This window comes from Candoia aspera, chromosome 5 (genome assembly GCF_035149785.1).
Source record: "Candoia aspera isolate rCanAsp1 chromosome 5, rCanAsp1.hap2, whole genome shotgun sequence".
Taxonomy (NCBI): Eukaryota; Metazoa; Chordata; class Lepidosauria; order Squamata; family Boidae; genus Candoia; species Candoia aspera.
Window position 1 is genome coordinate 8251742 of NC_086157.1, and position 24529 is coordinate 8276270.

A 24529-nucleotide genomic window follows, 5' to 3' on the forward strand; every position below is an offset into this window, starting at 1 on the left:
AGAATAAACAAATGAAAACAAATGCTTCTGAAAATGCTTTTGAGCTTTCACATGCCATCTGATTATTCTGGCAATTGTTAATCATAAGAACATGTTAATCATAAGAACATATGCTGTAAGATGTTTGGAAGCATAATTTAACTAGTTTTCATGAAACTAGAAGAATCTTTTTAGGATAATCAAAGGTTTTAAAAGGGCAAAGCAATGGTACCTCTCCTAGTTATGAGGAAGTGGATGTTTTTATTTTCCCAGTACTGAACTTCCTAACTTCCACCATCCTTAAGATTCTGTATACCTACCTATGAAACTTCAGAACTTTTAGAATTATCTATCTATCTAATCACATTCCTAATGATTTTGGGTGGTGTGCAACAAAGTAAATACAAATCTTCCTGGTAATAGCTACTCAAAAGAGACTGAGCCTCTATGATTTCTCCAGGGATGTCATCTTAGCCTTAGAGTCAGACCAAGCTAGATCAATACTAAGGCAAAGGATCTTAGACAAAGAAAGCCAAACAGAAATTGCTGTTTTTTCTCATAATATATTTGTCAATAACCAAATTTTAGTGTCCAAACCAGCTCCGTATTTATATTACATTACAGTTTCCAAATTTAGGACAGCCCTATCTCTAGCCCGATTTAATGCCCTCCCCACAGCTGTTTTGGAAGGGAAATATACTGTAGAAAAATCCCATATGAAATCTGTTATTGCCCCTGTGACATGTGTGCCGTAGAAACCACAGCCCATGTTCTTTTATATTGTCAGTTTTATAGGACATCCACCACCAGCTGATTGATTGATTGATTGATTTGATTTCTATAGCCACCCATCTCAACAAGCGACTCTGGGTGGCTTACAACAATAAAACCATAAAACCATTAAAACAATTATAATTAAAACAGTTAAAATATAAAATAAATACAAAATAAATATACATGGCTGCCAAACGAGCAATGCATGGATGTAAATACAACCAAGAGGCAGGACCATCCACACGCTCGAGGCCCCAGGCCCGGGCACAAAGCCAGGTCTTCACGGCCTTACGAAAGGCCGACAGGGTCGGGGACTTCCTAATTTCTGGAGGGAGGATGTTCCAGAGGGCAGGCGATACGGAGGAGAAGGATTATCCCCCTTTTATTTAAATTCCTGGGCCACTCTGACAATATTTACTTAGGTTATCTGTTAAACAATCAAGATAAATGTATTTCTTTGAAGGCAGCAAAATTCTGCTGCATTAGTGTAAGCTATGCCTACAAATGGTTGCCAACAGTTATTGATATAAGGGGATAATTTTGCTTTGTTTTATAGAATGTGTTTTATTAGTCAATGACCGAAATAAAGTGTCTGTTCTGTTCTGTTCTGACACCCTTGTATCAGATGCAGCCTCTGAGCACCAGAAAAAGTAAATGCAAACCAGAGATAATGCAAGTAATCACACACACACACACACACACACACACTCAAACACACACTCAAACACACATGCATGGAAAAATGCTCATACCCCAATCAACTGAAACTAAATGTTTGTTGAAAAAGAAAGTCTGTCATAATTTAATAGATACAAGGAGCTGTCCAAAGCTACAGAAATTCCAAAATATAATTCAGTAGAACTTTTTCATTAGGACAGAAAGCAACTTTTCCATTGCTTCTGGCTGTTGGACTGGACACCAGCTAGATTTTCTCATTTTAAGAATGATTGCATGTTTAAGGCCAAAAGCAAGGAAAAAGCAATAGAAGGAAGAAAAAGAGAAGGAAAGGTAATGTCCATTCCCTTCAGCTTCAACCAAAGGCATCTTTTATACACCTTCTCAAATCTACAGAATATTAAAATTATCCATAATTCTACTGTACTTGCATGGTTGTTGTGTCATGACATCAATGCTTGTCACTATTAATTTCTCAAGGCTTATATTGACTGATACTAAGAATGATTTTCACTGTGATTAGTGATGGCCAATTTCTTAATAGCTTTACTATATTTAACAGTTGTGCAATTATTATATAGAATCGGAACAATATTGGAAAGCTGGACCACTTGCGAACTCTACCTACTATCTAACTAATGTTCAGTGTGAATCTTTTCCAAATCTGGGACATTACAAAGACTATTCCACTTCTCATACTAGTTCTGACCAAGTAAAAGTGTCCTCTTGATAGGTATTCATTCATATGCAAATTAGCTCAAATTTCCACGCATGCAATTTCTCCCAGCAGCTAGTAGTCAGAAAGTTTGTTGGGCCCAAATGACCATCACAAGCAAGTGATTAAACAGTTTTGTCCCATGTCCTTGTGATTACATTAGCAAGTTAAAGCCATTCAATGGATCAAATACTTCTGTAGAAAAATAGAATCTCTGTTGTCTGGGGGATTACGCGCGCGCGCGCGCACACACACACACACACACACACGGATACAAATACATACTTTCACATCCACTAATAAACAGGTTTGATCTTGTGTTTAAAATTACTGAGTGCTTTAAATATGACAGGATTTTTCCTAAGGTAGACATAACTTGTATATAGCTCATGTATTAAAATATGAAACCCACTAGTTGATCATCCAGAAATGCCGTTGTGTCAGATAATGTCTGGGGCATTGTTACCAGAGTTATGAAACTGTCTATAAAATTGAATAGCTTTTTAACTTTTTTATTTCTTTAAAAAAAAATCTCTAGCTATTTTAGAGGTATAAAAATAAGCTTACAATGTTAGAGTTAAAGATCTCTAACACAAGGCACTTTCCTGGATATATTTTAATATGCCCACCATTTCAAAACACTTATCAATTCAAAGTGATTTTCTTATCATGAGAAATACTGAGATTTGAGCTCAAACTCCTGATGACTTCATGGATATATCCATGTAGTTTTTGGTAACTCTATAAAAGTAGTTTACCAAACTATTCTCCCAGGTTTTATTTTTGTTTGTTTGTTTGTTTGTTTTAACTTTCCAGTCTAACCTGCAGATCTGCTTAGCTTGACATTTTGGGTATCTACTAAACTCTACAATGGTTGTATTCTTTTAGCCTTTCTTCCACAAAAAAAGATTAAGGGAAAAAATTACAAATGTTTAAAATCATGGATAATATGTATATAAATATCATACATTTTGATGTGTAGCTTTTTCATGGGTTCATCTGCATGTACAGTATTTCCAATTTTTGTTTTGTTCGTAAGGAATACTAAACTAGCCACAATCTGGAGATGCCATTTATGATGGACAGTCTTTTTCTTCATTTAGAATTCCATGTCTGTTCTTTTCCAGTCTCCAGTGTTTAAATAAACTATCAGGAAATGAACATCCCTGTCTTCATAGCTATATTTATATTCTAAGAATGGGAATGGAAAAAACTCACTTGGAATTCAGGGCTCATGTTTTATTTCAGTGAAAATATTGTCTTATAATTTATAGGTAAAGTTTAACAGTTAACAAACATTTTATAATCAATCCATGATTTCACAATTTCAGTATCATCCACGGTGCATGATAGATTAGTCAGAATGGAAAGAAAACTTATTCTGAGTATGTGTCAATACATTCCTAATTGTGGGAGGCAGCAACAGTATGCTGGCTTACAAGGTACTTCCTGGATGAAATATCTCAGTTTGTGTATGAGCATGTTTGGGGCAAAACTGGCCTTGGTTTAATTTGTGACATACTGGCCAGTACTCTCCTTACTGTTAGCAAGGAATGCTACATGTGGCATGGGTATGACTAAGGTACCTTCTTTATCTTGATAAAAAGCATTGTTTGATCAAAGCTGTGATAGACAGAGAAGCAATACCTATAGGCCTATCTGGTGGCAGTTATGATATATGGAAGATTATGAGAAGTAAATGGTAAAGAAGATAAATGAAATGAATGAAAGAAAAATGGTATATTGCATGTTTGTGAAGCTAAGAGAAAAGGGAAGGATTTAATAGTTTGGAATGAAGGCACTCTGATTTTGTAGAGTGGACTTGCTGAATACTTGTAGGGAAATGAAGGTGAGGATTTAATTATGTATGAAGAGGATAAAATATATGTTAGAAATATAAATGGTGTCATTTAAATGTGCAGTGATGCATACTGCATGAAAGTAAGAATTCTTAGGTGATGGGTTATATCATATATTCTGGTGTATGGTGAAAATGGAATAACAAGTGTACATTTTTTTTGGGGGGGGGGAAATACAATGAATGAATGAGATCCAATATTCTGTTACTCAATATAAGTGGAAAGGTGGGAATGAGATGAGTGAACCCATTTCGAGCTATTTAAAGACCCAATAATGAATGAGAATAGTGATTCTTTGGTGAGGGATAAAATTGTGAAATATTAACTGAAGGATACAAGGGTGCTTAATGTATGACAGGCCATTTTTTTCATAGTGTCAAGAGTGGATCACAAAAAAAAATGGTTATGGAAAAAAAGAAAAAGTAGTGAAAGTAGAATGATTGTTGGAAGGGGTGATGAGAGTTCTATATGGATATATATGTGGGTATGTGCATGTGTTTGTGTAATTTAAACTCCCAGCAGGATGAATAGAAAGCAGGTGCTAAGAAAAAAATGCAGACATGGATTGGAATAGGCTGGAAATCCTGTAATTATATAATAGAATGCCATAGAAGTGGGATGATATGTAGTAAGGGATGCATGAAAAAGGATCTTGATCTAACAATAAAGTGAAGGAAGTGTGTGTAAGGGGAAAAACACATCTAAGAGAATGTTTGCTACAAAAAAAAAAAGTGAGGATGAAAAAAGGATATTGCATACTGTGTCTAAATAGTTGCAAAGAATAGTAAAAGAGTTAAGATTAAAAGAGCGGAAAAGAAACAACACATATCAGACTGATGAAAATAGAATGTTATTTTTGAAGTGAATAAAAAGTGCCAAAGGGCCTATGGCAGAAGGCATGGAATTTAATATAAAGTGATAAAATATTTTTTGGGTGAAACAGAGGTGACAGAATGCTGAAAGGAACATTTTAGAGATTTATATGGGAATGACAGTACTATGTCAAAGAGTGGGATTGAAATTCATGCTATAAATCAAGGAAGCATATAATGAAAAGGAAATAATGAATGCTGGGGTAATGTGGTAACTAGATAGGGCTGCAGGTGTAGATGATGGAACAGAAGAATTGTTAAAATACGGGTGTGGTTTGCTTACGGGGTGGCTGTGTGACTTGTGTCCTTGTGTGAAGACTGCATCTGAAGATTGAAAAAATTGCATTCTTGTTCCCCTATAAAGCATAGGAACTGAACTGAAACTTAACTGAACATAGGGATAGTGTGGAAGGTCCAGAAAATGGCATTGTTTGGAGTGGGATCATACACATTCAGAACTCCAGCACTTGTGTACCTTGGTAGAATATTTACTGAAGAAAATGAACATGGATGAAGACAACTTAAAAACCATGAATTTCAAAAGTCATAGACAGTATGTGGTCTGTTGTGAAGAATGAATGTGTGTTAAAAGAAGCAAGAACAGCTGAATCTGTTTTTGCCCACTTTTTTATATGCGACAGGAGAAACATAAGTTTAACTTAGATATACCAGTAGTCCTCACTTAATGACCATAATTGGGACTGGAATTTTGGTTGCTAAGCAAAGTGGCCATTAAGTGAATCCAACCTGATTCCATGACCTTTTGTAGTGGTTGTTAAGTGAATCACAGTGGGTATTAAGTGAATCACACATTTCCCCACTGATTTTGCTTGCCAGAAGCTGGCCGGAAAGGTCGAAAGTGGCGATCATGTGACCATGGGACACTGTGATGTTCATAAATGTGAACCAGTTGCCAAGCACCCAAATTGTGATCATATGACTGCAGTGGATGCTGCAATGGTCATAAGTGAGAGGAACAGTTGCAAGTCAGTTTTTTCAGCACCATCATAAGTCTGAACTGCCACTAAACAAATGGTTGTTAAGCAAGGACTACCTGTATTTGAGTAGAGTACTTAACTCTGTGTGGTAAAACAATAAGGAAGGGGTGTTGAACACATGTGGATTGTACGTATATAAAAATGAGTGCCCCTACGAACTGAGGGGGTTTGATCATATACAAAGAATGAATGAGGACTAATTGGAGAACAGATTTATAAAGGAAAAGGAATGGCTTGAGAGTATGGGGAAAGCAAAGAAAGTCATAGTTGAACTGAATTGATAAAAACTGGGAAAAAAGGAGAATGAGAAGTTTTGAGTGCAAATGGCAATCTATGAAGCAGCACATGGTCCTGATAGAAGCAAGGGTGCTTTGTAAAAAGAGAAAGATAGGGGAATGCACATCAAATGTTGTTATATTTAGCTATATTTCCTGTCCTTGGGTTATCTCATGTCTTTAATTTCTGTGGCTTACTCATTTCTTTGGCTTAGCCATATGTTGGTTAGTTATGATCTACCTTATCTGGAAGGCATCTGATTGTAGTGGTCGATCTAGAAAATTCATTTTGAGCTGGTAATATATATTTGGGAAGAATAGTATTTGCATTTCAGTTTTTCAGTACAGCATTTGGTTATTCCATTAGACAAGCCTGGATAAATATAATTTCATTTCACAGTAATGAGCTATGGGTAAAGTATATGGATACTGTGATTGTAATTCTAATACTTTCAACCAGAAAAAATGGCTTATTATATCCAGCTGAAAAGAATAAAATGTTTTTTTTTCTTTTTTTGTACAATGATAAACCAATCCCATTGTACAGAGAACTTTGATAACCTTAACATCTAGATTAAAGTAAGTTTTAGTGCTGTAGAAGCAATTATGAGCTTTAATAAGTATGCTTTTCAGAAAATATGAGAAGCTTTCAGGCTCTGAACACTGGATAAGCTATCTTGTCTCTTCTTTGTAATTTTAATTTCATCATCCATTGAGCAGATCAGCTGTCTTCCCCTAATAGTTTGCTATTCTAACATATACAAAATATCCTCAAGTGGTACAGATAAAATTGTGAAAGGGAGCTGTGAATTCTGTATGTACTATGTGTAGCAAAATACAAAAGAGTTACAAATGTACTACAGGATGCAACAGTCATCAAAGCCTTCACTGACAAACACAAATGTGTTTGTCAGTGAAGGCTTTGATGACTGTTGCATCCTGTAGTCATCTCCACATGGCAATCGGCTAATATGTATCCCACACTAAATAAAGCTTAGATGTAGTTTCACATTACCATAAACACAAATCTGGTTCATAGAAACAATTCAAGAATTGAGAAGGCAAATCATGCTGGATCAGAGGCCCATCTAGTTTTGTTGCTAGAACTGAACCAGCCAGAAATTTCTGAAAACGTGTAAGTGTAACTTAGAAAGCTTTCCCTGATTGCTTTTCCTCAGCATCTGTTATTTAAATATGCTGTATATTGTCTCTTGATTTCTGCGATTCCTCTGGAACAAGTAACAGTTGCTCATTTGAATAACAGAGTGGAGCAATTTGAAGGTCCTGTTACTGAGTGACAAATCATGATATACAAAGGGACACATCTCTGGGCAAGATGGCTTTGCAAGTTTTTAGTATAACTGAAGCTGGAAAAAAAAATTAAAAGAGGAAAAGACTGATTCCATACATGTGTATCCATCTATGTGTATCCACCTTTGGAAGTAGCATTTGGGTGACCTTGCTGGTTATCTGGAAGCTAAGCAGGGTTGGGTCTGGTTAGTACTTAGATGGGAATCTAAGGGCTACAAGCTAGATCAGGAAGTGGGAAAAAGGCAATGGCAAACCTCTCCCATATGGTTGGCAGGAATGTCCACAATATGTCCATGTCCAGGTCATCAGGACTTGAGCTAAACTCAGGCATATATTTACCTTTTATTACAGTGTTACAATCAGTTGACGTACCCTCTACCTCTCTTCCTTCCTCTTCTAAATGAATACAGTGAAAGCAAAACTGACAGATTTGTATATTTAGATATAGAATCACAGACAAACAAGCAAACAAAAACAAATCAAAAAAGAAAACACATCCTATCTTTTGGGATACTCTGAGAAGAAGCAAAACCTGCCTTCCCACTGAAATCTAAGATTCCTTCCACTGCTTTCATCTTCATTCCTCTCGTAAGTTGTCCAGGAAAATCTACTGTCACATGAATCCTTGGAGGTACAGGGTTAAGGTAAAGCTCTGGATTATAAGACATTGCTTCTGGATTCTGAACTCTGCCAAATCCAAAGCCCCCCCCCGCCCCTCCCCCAAAAAAACTATCTATGAAAAACGAGAAGTAGAGGAGGAGTGAATGATTTGTGTCAATGCTAGTCCAGAAACAGGTTAAGGTAACCTGAACTCCGAAACGTTGGGAGATATTAAGAGGAGATTTTGGATGCATCATCTCCTAAATCACCAAAGGCCAGTAATTTTTCTGGCTGAAAAAATCAAGACTTCAAGGCCTTATTTTCTAGTATGTATTAGACATGACTGTCGGCTCTTAATATTTACAAAGGACCTGCTAGGGAGATCAATCTGAACAAACGGTTAGATGGCTGAAAGCTGTAGAAAAGAGAATTTTAGATGACTTCCAAAAATAAGTATTGCCAGCAAGAAACACCCTTGCAAAAAGATTCATCACGGTGGCCAGTTAAATGGGATGTTACAAGCACAGTATCATTAATATCTATATTAGGCATTTAGAAACATAGTGCTAAGCATTCCTGTCCAATTTTAATAAGAACCATATATTTCAAGACAGAACTCCTTGCCTGCAATCACCCCGCTCTATAAACTCACAGATCTTTGAGCATTAGCAAAGCCCACCCCGCTTCTCTTTGGAAGGTTTGAAACAGGAAAAGAAAGAGTTACTCATTTAAACAGGCTAAAATACAATATGTACCCCACTCTTAATATTGCATTTGTTAAAATGAAAACAACAAAAGCAAAATTGATGCAGTTGCTAGGACATCTTCTTTAATTTCTGGATTGCTAAGGACAAATAGCCATCAGGAGCAATAAGATACATACAGGGGTATCCTCATGGAGTAAAAAAACGTCAATATGGTGGTCATTGCAGCAAAATTAAACTTCACTCCTTTTTTACATGTTGCATGAGATATTAAGCGGGCAGCTGTGGCTGTCACCTTGACTTTTATGACCCTGACTACATAGTTTGGGTCCTCACAAACCAAACCCTCTACACACACCATCCTCTTTTGTAACCTTCCGATTCTATTTCAGAAGCAGCAGTCAAGTCACATTCTGTATGTAGGGTAGTGTTGGGTAGTGTTGTTGTTATTTTTAATTATCAGTTCTACAGGTATGTTTCCCAGCTTTGTTTTGACTTGAGATTTCAATGGTTTTCCTACCCTCCAGTCAGGGAAAAAAGTCTAAAATCTGAAGAGGGATCCAAAGCAAGGGCTTTATTTTTAGCTACCCAGTCACTTCAGAGTCAGGCATTGCCAAAATTGAATTGAATAAATATTTTCCCTGTTTTGCTGGGAAGATCTCCCATTGCCTTTGTCTTGTATAACTGAAGTTGTTGTGCAGAAGGAAACTTCATTCCCCGATTTTTGTGAGGTCATCCTTCTTTACCTGTGTCTGTGCCACTGAACCAGCTTCCATCCATTGTCAAAGGGCACCACTCATTAAGCAGCAACACCTGCTTTCTGAATGTCAAGGGACTTGGTGATCTTGTTCCCAGTTTGGCATCCTTGGCAGTTCCATACAGGGTTTCTGCTACAACGCTTTACTTCTGGAAGGATACAGTACATATGCAAAATGGTTCCCTCAGTGTTTGTCAGTATCAATTACATAGAGTGTAGTCAAGTAGACCACATAAAACACAAGCTTTCTTACAGCCAGTAATGGGAACAAAAACATACTGTACAACAACCCCACTTAATATTTTGGAAGTTGTTTTTTTTCTTGTGCATGATGATATCCATTCTAATAACAATATTCACATTTTTTATGAGCAGCCCATATTATCTGCCCTTTAATTACTGTTTCTATTTCACTTGTCAGCTACATTCCAGCAGAAGAATTCTGTCTGCTGTCAGCACAAAACAAGCTTTCCAAATGGGAAAGTTATTTTCAGTCCAGCAAGACTGTTGTTAATAAAGTGATGGTATTATAGTGCCTTCCTGAAAAGAAGCTAATTTGCTTTCAGATCAAGGCATCACCAGAGCTTTCAATTCTTACATTTATTCTCAAGTAGCAAAAACAGTTGCAAGATATCAAAGTTGTGACTTAAGCAAATGCTTGCATAGGGAAAGCATGGGGAGGGGAGGAATAGCCTCAGTGATAAATTTGCTGAAAGGCAGTTATCTCTTATCTGATCAATAAATTTATGGAAAAGACCATTTCAGGTGTAACCTGAGTATTAGTACTGTTTGATCTCCTTTGAGTTACTATGGTCCCATGATAGTCACTACTACAGCAGATAGTAGTCTAGCTCCTCTTTCTCATTTTCTACAAATATTTTGTTTAAAATTGGGTTTCCATTATTATCCACAGAGGAAATGCCTGGGTTTTTTTTTTGTTTTTTTGTTTTTTTTTAATAGCAGTGGATGCCAATCTACAGTACATCTAGAGATTGTCTTTGTAAATATGTTGGGAGATATATCACAAATGTGAAATCCTGAGGTTCTTTTATACAATGTAATATCAATTTGTGTGTCAGCTCTTGCTCCCCCTCAACAAGAAAAGGAGGGAGGGAGGGAGGGAGGGAGGGAGGGAGGAGATGACAATGAGTTGGATTCTGCACTGAGGACATTCTTCAGCAAAAGAGAGATGCGGACAAGTAACAACAGAAATGATTTGTTGGGCATTCTGTAGCTAACAGGGAGAATCAAAAGAATTGACCAACTTTTACACGTTCTGCCAGTAGCATCTTCAATCCTGACTTAAGGGATCGAATGAGTTCTACTGCACAATTTCATTGCTGTAAGAAACAATATAGTGGAATGAGTGATTAAAAGTGAGACGATCAGTTCAAAGAAAGGTGAATATGAAGTAAGTTACCTGGAAAAAAAGGAAAGAGAGAAATGATATTAAAGGCTCATCTTTTAAATTCAATAAGAGGACTTTAAGAGGTTTGATCAATGCTGCCTTATTTATTCATATAAAAGTTATATCCAAATATTCTGCTCCATCTGTTAATTTCCAGACAGTATCCACAATGCAAATGTGTTCTTACTGGTTGGATTTACCTGGGACAAGGAACACATTTAGCCCTAGGTGAGATTTTCTCCTCCCTCTATAAGTCCCAAAGTTAATGTTTGAGATGCAGCTTCAGAAGTATCTTTTCATATTTCATCCTATTAACTACCACCAGTGGCTCAAGGAGTAGAAGCTAGAGACTCCTCTGCGCTCCACTCTTCTTGGCTTTGTTACTGTGATGAAATGTGAGGGCAACCCTGGAGAAAAGAGGGAAGCAATGCTGCCTAGGGAATGATCAGATAAAAGGAAACGGGGCCCAAGAGAGGGAAGCAGTCCTATAGAAGAAACTTAGGAAAGACCCACCCTGACCACTCAAGCGATAAATAGGGAGGGCGGGAAATTTGTACTTTCAGACTTGCAAGATTCTGTCAATGTAGCCATCTAGTCATGTTTCCTGCCTGGTTTGCCTGGAAGGGCTGACAACAATCTTGCAAGTCTGAAAGTACAAATCTCCCACCCTCCCTATTTACCACCTAAGTAGTTTGGGTGGGCCCTTCCTAAGTTTCTTCCCCTGGCCATTACTTTGTTGCAGGCTCCTTTCTCTCTTATCTGATCATTCCCTAGACATCATCTCTTCCCTCTGTTCTCCAAGGTTACCCTCACTTTCCATCACAGTTACTCTGCTTCCCCTCTTACATAGATTCTCCCTTTTACCCTCCTTACAGACATAGGCTTTTGTTGTCCTTTTCCCAAACAGAAGTTTGAAAATTCAGAGATGTGGGGTCTTTCTCATAGCATGTAGCTTCCTTGATAAACCCCACTTTGTTCTCTTGACTTTAGATATTCCTCATGGGCCTGAATATCCTCACACACAAGTGCTGTTCTAAATATGGAACCTAGTGAAGGAACTTGAGTTATCTCAACTTCCCCATACATTTCCCCATTACTTTTTCACCTGTGAGTGAACGTTTCCCATTTGCTCCTATGAGCAAAGAAATGCAAGTACACGTTTAATTATTAAAAAGCAGTAACTAGTGTCTTATATACAAAGTTGCAATATAACGTGACGTAATATGACAATGAGATAACAGTATAAAAGTGAAGAATTGTTCATGTCTGCAGTGGGGTGGCTTGGCTTCTCTTCAGCTTTTTTCTATAACATGGATATGTTATCCTTCCTCTAAGAAACAGCACAATGTAGGTGTATTTTTGGAGAACAGGGGACAAGAATAGAACAAGAATGAAAAAGCTCCAGTTTTATTCTGAAATCAAATCCATTGCATAATTGGGGAGATTCCTGAAAGTGTAACCTCAGCTATAGCACCATGGAAGGAGAAAGGTCTTTTTAACCCCTCTTCTCCATATGGGACAGGCTCAAACAGAACTTCTAGGTCTTCTTTCTGTAGCTGGGTAGCTGGATGGAAGCCTGGCAATGAAAATCTCTCTCTCTCTCTCTCTCTCTTATCTATCTATCTATCACCTATCTATCATCTATCTATCTTAATGTGGCCTACTGTTACCAGGGTTACTGTGTAATTATCATATATATTGATTTGTAGTTCTTTGTTGACATATAGCATGCTATCTTGTCACATGTATTTGTGTGAAGGTATGAATGGACATGTACGAAGGATGGAACACATGAACTCAGTCAAAGCAGACCATAAAGCAGAGCAGTGTTTTTGGTTTTCTTTTATTTTTAGATTTCGGCTTATGCAGGATGTGGCAAAATATCAGAATGAAGATCTTGACAAGAGATGGTTCTCAAAACATAATGTGGTTTTTCAAAACAAGTGACACTTTCCATGTGAACTGGGTGAAATGATAGCACCCAAGTGATGTTATAAAGACCCTCTTCATGAGCCTGTGGGTGGCATCAGTTGGCAGATGAAGTCAGCCCAGTTACAGCATCCCACTTGAACTGTTCACCACTCTTCCCACTTGGTGTGATTTTGATTTTGTTTCTTTCATAGCTTCTTGACCCATTACATCTCACCAGCCAGTCTAAGCAAATTGCAGTTGGTAGGGCTTCAGAGGGATTGCAGGAGGTGGCAAAATTGCTTGAAAATGACAAGAAGCTAATGAAGACATAGGGGAAAAACTGAAGGTAATGTTTACAAATAGTTGTTGAGAGACAAAATAAATCTGTATGATCGATTTTGAATTAAACCATTAATGCTCAATTGTTACATAACGATAGAACGTTTAGCTTGGCCTGTGAACTAATACAACATAATTTTAGAAAAGAATATCATTATTGATTTTATGATGAAAAGTACTTAATATGTTGAGCAATTGATATAAGACTAAACCATGTTAAATTGGAAATCCATTAGGTGCTGACAAAATGAATGTTGCTGCCACTGACTTCTTACATTAATGTTGGCGGGGACGGGCAATATTAGAATAAAGAAATATGCTGGAAGACTTTTTTTGTCATGCAAACCAGACAGAGGAGGCTATTAAAATAGTTCTGCATATCATATAGAACTTTTGTGATCCTTGAAGCCTTTTTTTCCATACTTGGCATGCTGTACCAGAAGCATACAACCCATTATCCCTTTTGGACAGCCCTCATTTTGGTGAACATCAGTTGCATATAGCAAATGGTTGTTTTCAGTTGCTGTGTCAAGTCTCACGTGATTCCATTATGCCAGCCCGAGAAAGTTTTCAGCCTTACATATCTTTTGCTTTGTTTTGCTTTCCAAGCGGTTTAAACAGTCCAGTTGATACACATCATTTCTCAGACTCCTGTGGTGTAAAATTGAAAGAATCTGACTCTCTGGATTAGATATTCTAACCACTATTCTGCAAAATAATCTCTATGTTTATCTCAGGTCTACTGTATCCAAATGGCAAAACTCTGTTACGCAAGAATTCTGCAAAGTGTAGGAATTTTGAATCAGCTCAATAGCCCAGCAACAGGCTTAAACTCCTTTGAAAGCTTGGCCCTCTCCACTGATTTCAACAACTAGGAATCCCCAGCCAGAACATCAGTACTTTAGCCACTATGGAGCCTTCAGGGAGATTATTGAAAAGCAAAAGAATGTCTGATGCTAGGTGATGTAGACAAAAGGAAGTGCTCTCTTGCCTAGGGTATAATTAAATTGTGTCCATCTCTTACTGGAAGACATGGTGACGGCCATCAGGTGGTTCAATCTTCGATATCCTTGAAATTTTGGACAGCCAGCTAAATGAGTATTTCAATATTTATATGGAGGATGTAAATACATATTCTGTGCAAGTCAACATCAATGGCAAATCATCTTGGGGACAGTGTAACACCTCTAGGATTAGAAGCACAAAACTATGAATCCCATCTTCTGGGGAGGCAATTGCTTTCCTATCCTAATTGTGGACTTGCTAGAGGTGTCTGGTTAATCACTTGGGGAAACTAAAGACTGACAGCATAGATCTGGTGCAAGAGAGTTCTTCATTAACAATTATGAGGAGATACACAACATTATTTAACCCCTAATCCTTTTTTACAGCTCTATCTGCTGGTTATCATGCCCACATATTCTGTTTTAACACCGGAAATGTAATAATAGCAAGCATTAATCTCTTGTGCTTCCTCTTCCCTGCCAGACACATTTTTGTTCTGTTCATTACATCAGTTAGATGCACTTAGAATTAACTCCTCTGATACATTAGTTCTGCAGTGGTCTGACTGTTGAAGTCTATGAGGAGCATTAGAATGCTAAATGTTGGCAGAAGGATCATTTTACAAAGCACTTGGGAGAATATACAGTATATAAAAGAACATGAAGAACAGAATGCAAAATGGGACATTGCTGAATGGATGCATGATTAGAATTACAGAAAGATCTTATCTGGAGTGTATTTTCAGTTAAGACATTTCCTTTGTTCCAATAAAGAAAAGACATTTTGACTATTTTCTTAATAGCTATGTAAAATCCCATTGATTTTAATCAGATTGATTGATTATGTGCCATCAAGTCATTTTCAACTCCTTAGCAACCACATAGATAGATTTCCTCCATGACAATCCATCTTTCAAGTCTTCCAACAGTGCTCCCATCACCACTGTAACTGAGTCCATGAACCTTGCTGGTGGTCATCTTCTCTTTCTTGCCACCTTTCCCAGCATTACAGCCTTTTCTGGATAGCTAGGTCTTTGCATAATGTGTCCGAAGTAGGATAATTTGAGCCTGGTCATTTGTGCCTTGAGTGAGAGCTCTGGGCTGATTTGTTTGGTGACCTATTTGTTTGTTTTCTTGGCTGTCCGTGGTGTTCTCAGGAGTCTTTTCCAACATCAAAGTTCAAAAGTGTCAATACTCTTCCTATCCAGCTTTTTCAAAGTCTAACTTTTGCTTCCATGGAATGTCACAGAGAATATCATGGCTTACACAATTCTGATCTTTGTAGATACAGACACATCACAGAATTTGAATATCTTTTCCGAGGCCTTCATGGTTGCTTTACCAAGTTCTAGTCTGCATGATGTTCTGCAGTAGTCTGCAGTGTTTTTTTTACTGCTTCTTCCTTTACTATTGATGATTGATCCTAAAAAACAGAAGCTATCCACCACTTCAATATCTTTATTGCCAGTTCTAAGGCTGGCTGTTCTACCTGTTGTCATTAGTTTGGTCTTCTTCACATTTAATTTTAGTCCCATTTTTTTTCACTTTGCTCAACTTTTATTACTAGAACTTGTAGTTCCTTTGTATTTTCAGCTATCAGGGTAGTGTCATCAGCATAGTGCAGGTTATTGATATTTCTTCCTCCAGTTGTAAAACCACACTCATCTTCTTCCAGTCCAGCTTCCCTTATTCAGCATATAGGCTGAATAAATAAGAAGAGGGAAGCCTTTTTTTTTACACTCCTTTGCCAACCTGGAGCCAGTCTGTGTCACCATGTTCTGTCTGCACTGTGGCTTCCTGACCTGTATATACGTTTCTTATGAGGACAATGAGATGTTCCGGGATTCCCATTTTTCTGAGCGCATTTCCACAGTATGACATGATCAACACAATCTAAGGCCTTTCTATAATATTTTTAATAATAATTTTATTAAGAATGACATTATAGAAAAAAAATTAATACAGACTACAAATTTTTTTAAAAAAAGGAAAAAGAAAAAGAAAGGAAAAGTGCAGGAAAAAAAAGGGAAAAAAAATAAGAAGATACTTTCCCTTTCATCCCCAGCAAGTATGGTTACCATTAACAACCTGTGACCATTTCTTAAAATACAACCAACCATCTCTTTGTCCCATGTCTCACCCCATTCTCTATAAACAAATCTTTAAAACATCATCGCTCCATTTTAATCACCAAAAGTCCATTAAGGATTAAGAAGTAAAAACATAAGTATTGCAAACTATATCTAATAAACCCTCTTTGAATCCTTCCTTTTACATTTATTTCTCATTTTTTATTTAACCAAATCCCCCCATCTCATATCTTTAAAAAAACAAAACCTTTAAAACATCATCTAATCCTAGTCATCATAAATCCTTTAAGCATTAGCAGAAATAACAACCCACCCATCTATTTTAATCTTGATCAAATAAACTAATTCTGTATTCTTTCTCCTTTCTCACAACAATTTTAGTCCCCACCCAGATAATATCCAAACATCTGTTTTGTTTTCATGCTCTCCTCATCTCTTGTCACAAAGTCACTGACAACTTTAACAAGCCCCTTTTGTAAATCCAGTATAAAGAAGTTATCCACATTACTCTTCATGTTTTCACTGTCTCTTCTCACAAAATCATTGACAACTTTAGCAAGTCCCTTTTTTAAATCCAATATAAGAAAGTTATCCACATCACTTTTCTGGTTTAGTATTTGTACAGTATGTCTTTTTTAATTGTTAAAACATCAGCCAGTTTCACTTGCATATACAACAATTCATCTTTTTGTATATCCACTGCCTCATCTTTTTCCATCTCCTTCCTAATTTCTATGCCCAATAATCATAAATTTCTGTCAATGGATCCATTGATGCATTCATTGTCTTCTAGTGCCCTCTAGTGACCAAACTTCGAAGTGATCATATCAGTGCAGATGTAAACATAGAAAATTTCCCATCAGAAGGATTCTTGTAATTTCTTTTAAAGTCTTAATTCAAGTCCACCTGAACCCTTAATCCATTTAAAACTTTCTAAAATCAACACTCTAATTACCCTTTTGCTGTATACTACAAGAAAAAAAATTACAAAATCTTACACTCATAATCTTCTTTCTTAAAGGATTGAAGAAAAACCCACCCAGTGAATACAATAAAACTTGCAGTTCTGAAGGTTCTCAGTATTCAAAAAGGAGTAGGGGGAAAAAAAGAAAAAGAAAACTCCAAAGTGATTAAGAAGTGAGGTTTGGTTGAACCATGAGTCCATAATACATTAAGAGCTATGAGTCTGGTGGAATCCAGTAACTCCCAGATGTTTGCAAGGCAACTGCAAAAACCAAACCAAATCAAATCTTTATTACAGTCATAGACCAGCATAAGGAGGGTGGGGTACAATTCAATTAAAAAACATAGAAAATACATTGGATAAAAAGCTAAAAAGATATAAAATATATTTATATATTATATTATATTATATTATATTATATTATATTATATTATATTATATTATATTATATTATATTATATTATATTATATTATATTATTATAATATAATAATATTATTATATTATATTATATTATATTATATTATATTATATTATATTATATTATATTATATTATAAAAAACTAAAAGATATAAAGCAGAAAGTGTGTGTGTGTATGTAAACAAGAGTCTAAAAAGAATCTAAAAGAAGGGCAGGAACATTAGATGGGTGTAGGGGAGCATAACGGTTAGTATGTGGCAGACTATATCTATCAAATTACTGGGCAGTCTAGTACGACAAACTATAGTAGATGCTCATTACGTCTAGTTTATGGCACAGGCCATCATCTGACGAAATTTAAGCGCTGCTGTGCGGAACCTGGCATTGTTGTATGTTGTAGCAGGGTTGGAATCTGACAGCAGCAGGGTGGTGTAGAATTGTCCTGAGCGCCCTGGGCATTTATGCAGCGATGGTGAGATGAGGCCAGTACGAATGTCCCTGTAACACAGGCACTGGAGAAGCACGTGCTCCATTGCTTCTTTGTGTCCAGAGTCACGGGGCCTTGTCTCTCCCAGTAAGGAATCTTCCTTTATCGGTCTTCAAGGACAGCTGAGGGGAGGGCGTGATATCATGCCAGAGTATCAGTCAATAATATTTATTTGGTCAATGAGCAGCAAGATTTAAAAAGACAAAAACAGAGTGAAACAAATAGATACAATAATGCACCACTGACTAAGAAAACAAATTAGCTAACAGTACAGCATTCACTCCTCTATATACTTACCTGGCAGGGGAGATACAATGATCGTGCCAGAGTAAAGGTATAAAGTCTGGTGTTTAGGTACTTCAAGTTTAGTTAAGTATCCCATAGGGGAGGCAGAGTACCTGTTGGGTTCACTGGTGGTCCTTTATTAGTTGAGCAACAAAGTTCTTGATCTCTGTCACTGTCACTGGTGCCCACATTGGCAGGTAGCTTGGCTAGGGCATCCAGTTTCAACAGAGGTGTCCATGTAGATTTCCTGAAAGTATGCCTCCCAGGTTCCTGGGTGCAAAAACCTCGCTTTCTGCCATCTATTTGCATTAAAGAAAAGAAAAAAATTGTCCAAAGTACAATTGGGTAATCTCAAAGATCTCTTCTTTCTCCAGAGAGATTTCAGTGGTCCAGATCCAGCATCGAGCTGCTATTTTCAGTCATAATGTCTCCCACTCCCCGTGGGATGTCAGTTCACCATTTCCTCCCCAGAAGCCTCTCCTCTGGTTATACTCTAAGGCCTTTCTATAATCAATGAAACACATACTGACTTCTTTTTGGTATTCTTTGACTTTCTCAATTATCCAGCATCCATCAGCAATAGTGTCTTGTGTTCCTTGGCCTTTCCTAAAGCCAGCTTGGCATCTCCTTTTCCATCTAGGCCTCTATGCTGCATTGCAGAATAATCCTAAGCATTATTTTGCTTGATGTGAAATTAAGGATATTATATGATAGTTTCTACACTCTGGTAAGCCTCCTTTTTTTATATTGGAATGAAGATTGACCTCTTCCAGTCTTTTGGCCACTGTGTCATTCTTCAGATTTGCTGACATAGCTTGGTTAGAACTTGACTGATTCTTCTTCTGTTGCTTGCCATATTTCAGTGGGTATTCCATCAGTTCCTTTAGCCTTCCAATTTGATATTGACTGGAGTGTTGATCTAGCCCTAGAGGTTCTTGTAAGTAGACACTACCTTCTAAGATATCTTCGATGCAGACATCTCTACTGTATAGTGTTTTGGTACATTTCTTCCATCTTAGTTTGATCTCCTTTGAATCAGTTACTGTCAGTCCACTGGCATCTTTTATCATACCAATTCAAGGCTGGAACCTCCTTCTGAGTTCAGAGATCTTTTGAAAGACTGTCCTTGTTTTTCTGTGTCTTTTTTCCATCTTTAATGTCTTTATAGATGTTGTTGTAGTACTTCTTGTCTCTTCTAATGGGTTGCTGAAATCTTTGTTAAATTCCTTTCTGAGATTCTTGTCTTTCTTGTCTTTCTTTTCTTCTCTTGTCTTCCCTTGTCTTGTCTTCTGTTCCTGGCAATTTCCACAGTTTGTTTTGCTTTCTTCTCTTTCTTCATTTTTTGGCAGTCTCTCTTCACATTCATCCTTAATAACTACTTTAAGTTCATTCCATAATTCCTCTGGTTCTTAATCAATGAGGTTCAGGACTTCAAAGTGATTCCTCCTTGAAAATGGTGGATATACAGTATGTTCAAGATATATTGTGGAAAGTGCCTTTTTTCATCTTCTTTAGCTTAACTTGGAGCTTGTATATAAGCAGTTCATGATCTATTCCATAGCCAGTTCTTGGCCCTGTCTTTGATGTTATAATTGATCCCTTTCACATCCTTTTAGCAACAATATTGTCTGTTTGATTTCTGTATATTCCTTCTGGTGATGTCCATGTTTAGAGGCATCATTTGGGTTGTTTGAAGACAGTGTTAGTTGTCAAAACATTGGGGTGGCAGATATTGATAAGCCAGTCTCTTGCTTCATTTTGGTTTCCCAAGCCATACAATCCAACTATATTTTATTTATTTATTTGTTTGTTTATTTGTTTAATTTAATTTATCAAATTTTATCACCTCCCATCTCCCCCACATGCAGGGACTCTGGGTGTATTACAATAAAAACATTTTCCTCTCTAATATTTCCAACTTGTGGTGGATTCTGGCACTGCCACTGGTTCCCAGGGAGGGAACACATTCCAGACAGATAAGAGGCTTTGCAGCCCAGACTGTGTTGCTGGGAAGGTCGAGTGGTTCAAGAGAGCTCACCCCTAGAGCTCTTCTGGGTTATTTTCCCTTAGGTTAGTTGAGCAGCCTTAGTCTGGCAAGATTCTGTCTATAAGGTGAGAACAATAAAGAACTAGAGTTGAAAATATCGACTCAGCATTGTTCTTGGCCTGGTTCCTGACATAACTTTGGCATTAGTCTTGGTTGTAGGATCTGTCAGTTTCCAACTGAACTTGATCATAAAACTCATCAGCTTCCTCTTCTTCTGCATTGGTGTTTGGAGCATAAACTTGAATGACTGTCATATTAATATTGTCTAATCAATATTATTCAGTCATTGATTGCATTGTAGCCAAGTACTACAATGCAATCAATGACTGATAGGAGGAGGTAGGAGTATTGGGTATGTTCCCCACCTTGAGTTATTTATAAAAATAATAAAGGCTGGATATTTTTTTAAAAAAAATCTTCTTTGTTTTCATATCCTGAGTAATGAACAGTATGATCTTTTGTCTGAAATTGTCCAATCCCAGTCCACCCCAATTCCCTGATGCCTAAGATGTCAATTTGTAGTCATTTCATTTCATCTTTCACTGTGCTGAGCATCCTTGAAGATGCTTCTTACGTTCTATGTTCCTACTGTAATTCTACATTTGCAGCTTTGGATTTTCTTTTCCTGTATGGCAACATCAGCAACTAGACATCCTGAATGCTTTAATCTGACACATCATAAACACCATTAGTACTCTGAAAGATCCTCAGCTCTTCTTCAATATCATGTTGAGTGCCATCCAGTCTGAGGGGTCTATCATCTAGCACTATATTGTCAATCATTATATATACTTTTATCCATGTGCTCCTCTTGGTAAAAATACAGGAATGGTTTACCATTGCCTTCTCGTGAGCAGTATGAATTAATGCCTTTTTGTCACTGAAGTGGTCATCTGCCTCCAGCATCCTCCTATGCCTAATAAAGCTGTTGCTTTAGTTGGGCAGCTGGGTTGACCTTCTTGCTTTAGCTGGGCAGCTGGGATGACCTTCACACTTCAGGTGACCCTGCTGTGAATATATACTCCTGGCATACACTCCCAACATTCTTCACTTACCCCTGTCAGGAACACACATACCCCACCATGATGAGGCAGCACAGCAGTGGGTGGGGTGGTAATCAAAATAGTAAATAATTCTATAACTGGATAGAGTTGCAAAGAGAATAAATGTTAATGAAGATAATAATAGAAATAGAAATAGAAGTAAAAGAGATACACACATATGCATTATACATACATATAGATATATGTGCATTTTTATAGAATTACTGAGCATATTCAGTATAATATTATAGCATTAATAATGAAGACCATGTGTTTTTGTTTGTTGTTATTGTTGGCATTTTTTTTATGCTCTTGGCTACCATGGTAATTAAGTACTTACTTAAGCATCGGCCGGGTGAAGAGGTCGAATTTAATTGTCCTCAGTTTAGGTGTTAATAGTTGCATTGCCTGAGGGGAAGGCATCTTGCAGGACTTTTGTTTTAGTTTTCAGCCTTGCAGCCGAGTAAGCAGCTCACTCTTCTCTGAGAGCATGTGTGGATGCACAAGCCTGTAAATATGTTTTTTGTGCTTTCTGTAAATAAATTTATTTTTATAGAAATGCCTGGTATGTGATTTTTCTGATCTCTCTGGGACAAATGCTTTCCAGCACTCTGCAAGTTATCACTGCAGCTTAGTATTTCAGTCTTGGTTTTCCTCATTTTCGTATCTTTTGAATCCAAAATTTGTTCTGTCCTATTTCCACATCAGTTTGAATCTGCATATTTTTGAAATATTTTCCCTAATGTAATGCATTTCCATCTTTTCATTAATATATGCATGTGTGTGTGCATCAGTTTCGCCAATATTCACAAAATGGAATGCAAAATTGGGAGAAGAGCTACTGTTGAATATGAAGTGCTCTTTCTTCCTAGTCTGCAAGGTAACTTTTAAAAGTGGTTGCAAGTGAATTTTAAGACATGTTGTTGCCTGAAGAAAGCAGCAATTGGCATCTACCCTCAGATTCATACACAGAAACAAGCATTGTACATAGTACTCAAGGGCAACAAAACTATTCTAGCACCAGAAACAGAAAACTCCATAAACTTTTTCCCTCACTGGCAGTAAAAGTCAAATAATAATAAATCCAATATAACATCTCAAAAGAGCTGTCTGAGGCTATCTTTGCAGTATCACCAAGAAGTCAGAAAGCTATGTCAGTATTTCTTGCCTGAAGAAAAGGATGTTGAGACCCGATCCTTCTTTAGTAGCAGTACAGTTGCACCAGCTGAATGGCCCCTTAGAGACTGTATCATTTGCTAACATGGAAGTGACCAAAAAGATGGTAAATTTCACCTATTCTTGGCCAATTCATTTATGTACTTTTCTTGCAACAGTTCTGAAGTTCCTTCACATTGTTTTCTTCCATGATGGTTGATGGTTGACTCAGCCTAGCTTAGCCCTTCCAACCAGATCTGACTGTGCTTAGCCTTTTCAAGATCAATCAAGTTAGCTATTGCTATCTAGTTAGGGTAAAAGGTAAAATCTCTGGACTGAGCACAACCCCTGGTGATTTCATGGGTATGCATGGTTTTTGAGAAACAGAGTGGCTTGCCATTGTCACCTTCTGGGGTATTTTATTTTTCCAGTAACTAAGCAGTCATAACAACTCAGAACCACAGAATCTATTTGTGATGGGTTAAAGTTCATGCATACATGTGGAGGGTAACATAAATGCTAGCCTGATTTTTCCCAGCCAGGCTAGAATTCCACTGCATGAGCTCAGAAACCTTTTCAAAGGAGTAGGAAACTGTGGCTACTCTTGAGTTCCACCCCAAATCAAAATCTAAGCCAGGAAGAAGTCCTTTAAGCCACCCCATCCTCAAAGTCATTTTTCAAATCCTTCTTTTCAATAAGTGCAGATATGTAGATAATTGAAATAAGGGCACTTCCTTGCTCCGTTTCCATGTTACAGTCTCTGGTTAGCATCATGCTGTGACAATGAGTCTGAATGAATAGATCTTTAGTAGCTTCCTCCTTCCCTCCCTCCCTCCCTCCCTCCCTCCCAAAATGCTCCTACAGGATTGAAACAAGAACTGTATTGCTGCTGCTGCTGCTGCTGCTATTATTATTATTATTATTATTATTATTATTTACACAACAACATGAAATCACAACTGTCAGTTCCTTAGCTTGTGTTGGCCTTCATTCACATCAACAACTACTACTTCTTCTTCATCATCATCATCATCATATTCTATTATTATTATTATTATTATTATTATTATTATTATTATTATTGCACAGTCAGCCAGATGTTTAGGCTGGATTTGGCATTTTTGTCCACCTATTGAGTCCTTCCCAAGATCCTGGGATAGGCAGATGTTGTTGTTTAATAATATTAAAGGTATCATTATCATTATTATTATTATCATTATTATTATTATTATTATTATTTGATGGTGGTTATGATGATAATTACACAGTTTATGATACCTACATTCAGTGTATGGAAATCTTTATCCAAGATATCGCAAAGTATTACCCCTTTCCCCATTGTTTTACCACTTCTTTGAATCTAAGCTACTTTAAGCTTTTGGAAAGCTAAATTAGACATATTTAAAATGCTCTGATAAAGAAAGTCCTGGGTGGTGAACCTGGTTTTTTGAGCAACTTATGACTATACTATAGTACATGAATACTGAATATGCTGTAAGCATTAATAGAAAAAATGTGGTAGCAGGCATCCCCTGCCATCTTTTGTGTATGCCACCTTTACATATGCATCCTTTATTTCTATAGCTTATTGAGTCTTTCAAAAACTTAAGAGAAACTAGCTTTTACTTTGGGGTCAAAATCCAGCTGTCTTTAGGAAAAGGATGAAAACCTTTTCATCAATCCATCTTCAGTTCTTCTCACAGTTCTAGTTTCTTCTTATCAAAGAGGGAAGATTCTCCTCTAGAGTACCCATTTTATGTCTGCTTTGTTCTAATCCTCCACTTATTCTCACATTCTCATCTACTTAAGGATTTACAAATTGGACTGTGCCTGAAGATAAGACTGGGACATTAAAGT